The following is an 8,084-nucleotide window of genomic DNA, read 5'->3' as shown; positions in this document are numbered from 1 at the left end:
GCCCATCGCCCGCCCCACCGCTTGCCCCACCGCCCGCCCCATCGCTCGTCCCACCGCTCGTCCCATCGCTCGTCCCACCGCTCGTCCCATCGCTCGTCCCACCGCTCGTCCCATCGCTCGCCCCATCGCTCGCCCCACCGCTCGCCCCATCGCTCGTCCCACCGCTCGTCCCATCGCTCGTCCCATCGCCCGGCCCATCGCCCGGCCCACCGCTCGCCCCATCGCTCGTCCCACCGCTCGTCCCATCGCTCGTCCCATCGCCCGCCCCATCGCTCGTCCCACCGCTCGTCCCATCGCTCGTCCCATCGCCCGGCCCATCGCTCGTCCCATCGCTCATTCCACCGCTCGCCCCACCGTTCGTCCCATCGCTCGTCCCACCGCTCGTCCCATCGCTCGCCCCATCGCTCGCCCCACCGCTCGCCCCATCGCTCGTCCCACCGCTCGTCCCATCGCTCGTCCCATCGCCCGGCCCATCGCCCGGCCCACCGCTCGCCCCATCGCTCGTCCCACCGCTCGTCCCATCGCTCGTCCCATCGCCCGCCCCATCGCTCGTCCCACCGCTCGTCCCATCGCTCGTCCCATCGCCCGGCCCATCGCCCGCCCCACCGCTTGCCCCACCCCCCGTCCCACCACTCATCCCACCGCTCGCCCCATCGCTCGCCCCATCGCTCGTCCCATCGTTCGTCCCATCGTTCGTCCCATCGCTCGTCCCATCGCCCGGCCCATCGCACGTCCCATCGCCCGCCCCATCGCTCGTCCCACCGCTTGCCCCACCGCTTGCCCCACCGCTCGCCCCACCTCTGCACGCACCGCTGCATGTACCGAGCTTGACTATCCGCTCTAACTCCTCTATCCCGAGGCCTATTCGCTACACTCGGCAAAAACTTTTGTCTTTAAACAACACCACTCGATTGACTCCTGGACTCGTGTCAGGCCTCAGAGAACTTGAAATCGGCGTTGGTCTCCCGAGAAAACGCACAAAGCGAGGCGGGAGGAGAAAGCAAAGAAAAATACCGATTGTGATTTCTCTTCGCGACCAGCGACGGCCCGGCCCACATTTTAATAATTCCTGCGAAAAAGTGTCCCCTGTCAACTTCAATAACCTCATCTATCCCTGTAGAACATACACAGCACCAAAACAACACCTTTCTGACCTGTATCTCGCCTTATTCAATGCTCAGTCTGTAAGTAGTCCTGAAAAGCGAACCGAAATTACCTCTTTTATTCAAGATAACGATATCGACGTGTTTTTTCTGACCGAAACTTGGCTCCGACCCAGTGGCGACGAAGCGAGATGTGCTGATCTCACCCCACTTGGATACACCCTGCAGTCATTTCCTCACTCCTCTAGGAGTGGGGGCATGGCTGTTATTTACAGAGACAACTTCTCTCCCTTTGTCTCCTTCACCACGACTTTTTCGTTCGACCATTCATCCTACGAGCTCGCCCATGTCACCTTCACTCTGTCAGAAAACACTCTTCATTTCTTCTGCCTCTACCGACCTCCACCTAACCGGAAAAACAAGCTTACTGACTCTATGTTCGTGACCCAGCTTCCTAATCTGCTCGACCACTGCAATACTCCTCCTGGTTTCGTCTTGATTCTTAGAGATTTCAACGTCCACTACGACCAACCACAACTTTCTCTCACTTCAAAGATCATTGACCTCCTTTCTACTTTTAGTCTGACTCAGTCTGTCTCCCAACCTACACACGTTAAAGGACACATCCTGGATTGGTTAGTGCACAGATGCGATGATCAGTTGGTGCAGTCCACGTCAGTGACCTGTGCTATCACCTCGGACCACTTCTGTGTCACCAGCCACCTGAGTATTGCTGTTCCTCGTCTTCAGCCCACCTTCATCACTGCCCGCAACATTCGTGCCATCGACCGTTCCGCCTTTAAAGAGGACCTTCACACCCGTCTCTCTGGCCATTCCTATGTCACTGCAGAAGACCTCGACTGTTGCCTCCGCACAGCGTTGGACTGTCCTGGTACAGCGACACGGCGTGCCGTTCCCAGACGCAGGATTACTCCGTGGTTCAGTCAGCGACGAAGTCAGGGCTGCCAAAAAGGAACGACGACGTGCCGAGAGACAGTGGCTGAAGACTGGCCTCACAGTCCATAAACAGTTGTATAACATAGCTAAAAGACTCGTCATAAAAATCATTCTGAAAGCAAAAACGTTATATATTTCTGATCGGATTACTAGGAGCTCCTCCTGCAAGCAACTGTTCAGCATTACCAACCGCCTTTTTGCCACCAAAAATAAATCCGTCCTTCCCACTGTATTTCCTCAAAACGAACTACCCCAACGCTTCCTGCATTTCTTTCACAATAAAATTCAGTCAATAAGAAACAATCTTGACAAGCAGTCACTCCTTTCCTTCGATGATGCTGAACACTGCTTTCACGGACGCCCTCTTCGTTCGTTTACGCCTGTTACTGAGGAAATTGTCAAATGTACAATCCTCAAGTCAAACACAAAAACATGTGATCTCGACCCCCTTCCCACCGATTTGTTTATTGAGTGTTTGGACACCCTCCTCCCATTTAATACTGCAGTTATCAATGATTCTCTGACTACGGGTTCATTTCTGACTACGGGTTCATTTCCGCTTCTCTTTAAGCAAGCTCTTGTTAAACCACTTCTTAAAAAGCCCACCCTTGACCTTAACGACATGAAAAATTACCGTCCTATCTCCAACCTGTCTTTCCTGTCAAAGATCACAGAAAGAATTGTGCTATCACAGATGAATGACCATGTAGTTTCAAATAATCTTTTCAATTCTCGCCAGTCAGCATATAGACCAGGCCATAGCACCGAGACCGCTCTCCTAAGAATAACCAATGATCTTCTGACCTCTCTTGACTGTGGTAAGGTTTCCGTTCTTGCTCTTTTGGACTTGTCTGCCGCCTTTGACACGATTGACCATAGTGTCTTAATTCGTCGTCTTGAAATCACATTTGGTATAACTGGTACTCCCCTTTCTTGGCTGATGTCCTATCTTACTGATAGAGTGCAAACAGTTGTTGTCAATGGCCAGAAACCAGCCCCTTCTCCGCTTTCCTTTGGCGTTCCCCAGGGCTCAGTCCTGGGACCTATCATCTTTCTTTTGTACACTCAGCCTCTATTTGATCTTGTTGCCAGACATTCAGTTGATCACCACGCCTTTGCGGACGACAATCAGCTGTACAAAGGAAGCACGATTCAACAAATCGTGCCGACTGTTGAAGTGTTAGAAGGCTGTATTGCCGACGTGAAGGCGTGGATGACCCAAAACAAACTTCAGCTGAACGATGCTAAAACAGAGTCTATGATTGTAAGATCGCACAGATGTCCTCTACAATGTTCACTTCCCACCACTATTCATGTTGGTGAAACCGATGTAAACTTTGTTTCGTCGGCCAAGAACCTTGGTGTGGTTTTCAACTGCAACATGACATTTTCCAAGCAAGTAATTCAAACTTGCAAATCAGCATACTTTCAGCTGCGAAGGATCGCATCCATTCGCCACTTTCTTACTCCTCAAGCTGCTCTAACTCTGGTCTGTGCCCTTGTCCTCTCAAGGCTAGACTATTGTAATTCTTTGTATGCTGGCTGCACTCAGTTTCTCTTGGATAAGTTACAAAAGGTTCAAAACTCTGCCGCTCGTCTTGTCTGTAAGGCGAAGAAGTCTGACCAAGTTACTCCGCCTCTTGAATCTTTACACTGGCTGCCTGTCTCTGCTAGTGTGCAATACAAAATTTGCACACTATGTTATAAATCATTGTGTGGAACGGGACCTCACTATTTCTCCGATTTGCTCACTCTCTATGAACCTCGGCGACGGCTTCGTTCATGCGACGACTCTATGACCTTAGAGCCGCCGCGCACCAGCACAAAGTCGTTTGGCGAGAAATCCTTTTCCTTTGCTGCACCTCTGCTCTGGAATGACTTGCCTTCCTCTGTTCGACATGTTGACTCTCTTCCTGCCTTTAAAACCTCCCTCAAAACCTATCTGTTTCACAAGTCTTTCAAAGTCTAAGTCCTGTTTTCCCTTTGGTTTGAGGTGGGACAGAGATCGAGAGTATGTCTGTGTACATGTGTGGGGGAGGGAGGGGAGGAGGAGGGGGAGTACACATCTGTGGGTTTTGAATAGGGAGGGAGAGGAATAGGGCAAGAGTGAAGGTGTGTCTGTGTGTGTATGTTTGTGTATGTGTGCGCGGTGTGTGTGCGTTCGCATGATAATGTAAAGCGCCATGAGGGTCGTTTACTCTGCTTGATGGGGCTATATAAGACTCCTTTATTATTATATATATATATATATATTGTTGTGGATATGAGAATGGTTTTTTTTTGTTGTTGTTGTTGTGTAAATTGTTGTAAAATATCGCCCTCCTTACTCCAGTTATGTATAAAGGTCAAAGTGCGTCCCGTAATTAGTTCATAAACACCACACGTTAGCCAATCATAGATTTCCCCCCTTTTTGACAGTTATATCCTTATTATGTGTATTAGTGTAAGGCTGTGTCTTCCATTAATTGAAATACTCCATTGCACCAAGTGAAATAAGGTAGATTCCCTTCCAACCCCCCTTTCGTCAATTGCCAACTGCATTTGGCTGTTGTCTGCAATTGCCGCCATTAAGCGTGGTCAGCTCGGGGAAGAAGGGCGTGCCCGCCCATCGTCATCAAGGGCGGAGCCAGAGGGCCGTGCCGCCCAATCAGGGCCGAGGCGAGCTGACCGATGGGCGTGTCCTGGACACTAGCGGCTTGATCGCCTGAGGCGCTATAAAAGCGCGCGCGCAAAAGCCGAGAAGTGGTTGTTGGACTAAGCAAGAGGGGGAGAGGTGAATTAAAAGAGTTGCGCCAAAGGTTCCAAGAAGGAGTTGCGCCAGAGAGGATCCCTGAAAGAGCAGCGGCACGCAGCAGCTTCAGCCACAGCAGCTTCAGCCACAGCAGCTTCAGCCACAGCAGCTTCGGGGCCTTGACGGCAGTTTTCGAGCGGGGCCGCGAAGGAACGGCGGCTGCTAAACGCGCCGATCGAGAAAGGGCGGCGGCTGCTCATCCCCGACCCGACCGTGCTGCGGTTCCAGCTGAACCTTCCGCTCCCTCCAGCCATCCACCTCCTGCCATTCCTGTCATCATCCCCCGTGTAAGTGTGCTTGTAGTCTGTCTTTTGTCTTGTCCCTGGGTATAAGTAAGCTTGTATAGTTAAGCTAGTATTTTCACTGTGCCACCTGCTTTTCCATTTTCCCTGTATATAACCTTGACTGCTCCTTTTGCTTTAGTGTGTGTAAATAATAAATCCTGTTACTCTTCTGTACGTCTTCTTCTTCTTCCTCTTTAGATTCGGTCGCTTTAGAGGTTTCCATATTGAATATCTGTGGCGCGATTTTGGCCAACGTTCAGGAATCGGGTTAGTCGGGGTAACTGTTCGGGCGCGGCGGCCATCCGCTCGGCAATTAACATCCTAGCCGTGTCCGTAACAATATATATATATATATATATATATGGTATCTGTAATCTGGTTCTCCAACCTAATGAGCAAACATCATGACGTCATCGCCATGCATGTCCGCATTGTTCGCTCATTAGGTTGGAGAACCAGATTACAGATACCATTATTAGTAACTCCCAACCGCATCCAGTTCGACTCCATATTATGAGTGGATACCAGAGATAACATTACTGTGTGGCAGGCGGTGCTTATCGCTCCCAGAAAGGTGCAGCAGCAGCTGTATGGGACACCTTGCTGGCGGTTCTCCACTGATGATATGAATGTCGCATAGTGACTGATATATATATATATATATATATATATATATATATATATATATATATATATTGTTACGGAACCCAACGTCGGCCTCTGTTCCCCTTATCGAGGGGGGATTAATCCCCTCGCCTATGACTGGCCGACATGGTCCCTGACGCTGCACAGCTCCCTCCGGAGAGGTAGGTGCGCAACCCCGCTCGCGACCGCGGACAGATGGTAATTGCCGAGCGGTTTAGCAACCGCGGCACAAACTATAAACAAGCACTGACCTGATCCTTACGTTGGCCAAATCGTGCCACAGGTATTCAATGAGGGAAAAGACAAGGACGAAACGGATGTAAAGGAAAGAAGAACAAAGGTAGGAAATACAAATATGATTTATTACTAATATGTACACAATTAAAGAAACCAAGGAGAAGGAAGGATAATAAAATAAATACAGAAGGATGGAAGAACCAGAAGGACACAGTGCAAATATTAGCTTACCTACTGCAGTCTTACTTCAACCCAGGGACGAGACAAAAGACAGACTACAAACACACTTACACGGGAGATGATGACAGGAATGGCAGGAGGTGGATGGCTGGAGGGAGAGGAAGGTTCAGCTGGAACCGGAGCACGGTCGGGCCGGGAATGAGCAGCCGCCGCCCTTTCTCGATCAGCGCGTTCAGCAGCCGCCGTTCCTTCGCGGCCACGCTCGAAACTGCCGTCAAAGCCCCGAAGCTGTGGTGGTTCAAGCTGCGATCGTTCAAAGCTGCAATGGTTCCAAAGCTCCTGCGTGCTGGTGCTTCGCGTGCTCTCCAAGGACTCCTCTCAAAATCGTCTCTCGCTCGTGGGGGGCGTGGCGTGACGGGTTCGCTCTCTCACGCATCTCCCTCAAAATCCTTCCCCACACCCTTTTATGAGGCGCGTTGCGATCAAGCCGCGCCACGCCCATGATGGTGTCTCACCAACCCTGATTGGCTGGTGGGGGCTCGCTGGGCTCCACCTTCTCGTGACGAGTGGAGGGCAACGCCCTTCTTCCCCAAGACGGAGCACATGGCCAATGGCGGCAAATGCTGAAAACCGCCCAATGCAGTTGGCAACGGAGGCTTTGGGAATTGGGGCTTTGGGAATGGAAGGGAGCTACCTTATGCCATCTGGTGCAATGCAGTGTCAACTAGTGGGAACAGAGCCTTCAACTACATAGAATAAGGAGATAACTACTTAAAAGGGAAATCTATGATTTGCTACGTGATTGTATATGGATTAACTAAGGGACGACCTTTGACCTTTACACACAACACGGAGGGTGATATTTACACACAAAAAAACACAATTCTCAAATCCACAACACTGCACCCTCCTCCTCTTAGCCACGTCCCGGGCCTATTAAACTTTTACCTTTAGTGTGGCACCTAGGTGTAGTTCCCTCTACATTTAACCTGACCCTGAGTGTGACAGTTTTAAAACACAAATAAGTATGTCCCTCTGCTGCATTGCACCCTGCCTAACAGATTCACGCCCACAGCTAACCGAATTCCGGAATGGTTCTCAAACTAAACGTTTACGGTGGGGGAGCATTATTTACAATTGACGCTGGTATTTACAACACTAACCCAGGACCTGTGATTGTTCTTTTTGGGGGGAGACAGCCTGCACTGCATCGACGCACCATAAAGCACCAAAAACGCACCAAAACACCATAAAGCACCAAAAGCACCAACCAGTGCACAGTCATCACAGTTCGTAATAAAAATAAACAAACCCCTGGTGCTGGTCTTCCTCTTCGGCTCCCTCTGCTGGCCATGGTTCTTCCTGATGTTGTCTTTCTTCATGTTCTTCTTACTGGCGGCCTATTTGGACATAATAAAAAACAACAAACGTGTCCACTTTTTATTTATGGCCCACAGGGACCGACTAGGGGTGGTTCACCTGTATGGCATAGGTGCCACGTTACCGAGGTCCAACAGCAAGATCTTGGGCCATCATGGCCGGTTCCAGCAGAGGGGCCATGCCCCAACCCGTGGGGTCCATGAGTGGTGCTCAGCCACAGACATGTGGTCCATAAGTGGTGCATTGATGCAGGCAGTTGTGGTTGCGAGAGTTCGGGCACACAATGGCGGACTCCCGCACGCTCCCCTCGGTGCCCAGAGAGCACATTCCTCGGGTGGGAGACAGGGGGATAGAAGACAGGTGAGTGAGGGGTAAGGTCACAAGGGTACACATCAAAACAGGTAATGCAGAACGAGGTGCGTACGGAGAGCGAAGTGAGAAAGCTCATCCCTACCGTATGCCCCCCACATGTGACCTACACTACCCTTGCCCTTACCCCATATGTAC

This window comes from Myxine glutinosa, chromosome 2, assembly GCF_964187855.1.
Source record: "Myxine glutinosa chromosome 2, kmMyxGlut1.1, whole genome shotgun sequence".
Lineage (NCBI taxonomy): Eukaryota > Metazoa > Chordata > Myxini > Myxiniformes > Myxinidae > Myxine > Myxine glutinosa.
Note: the sequence above shows the minus strand (reverse complement) of the source record.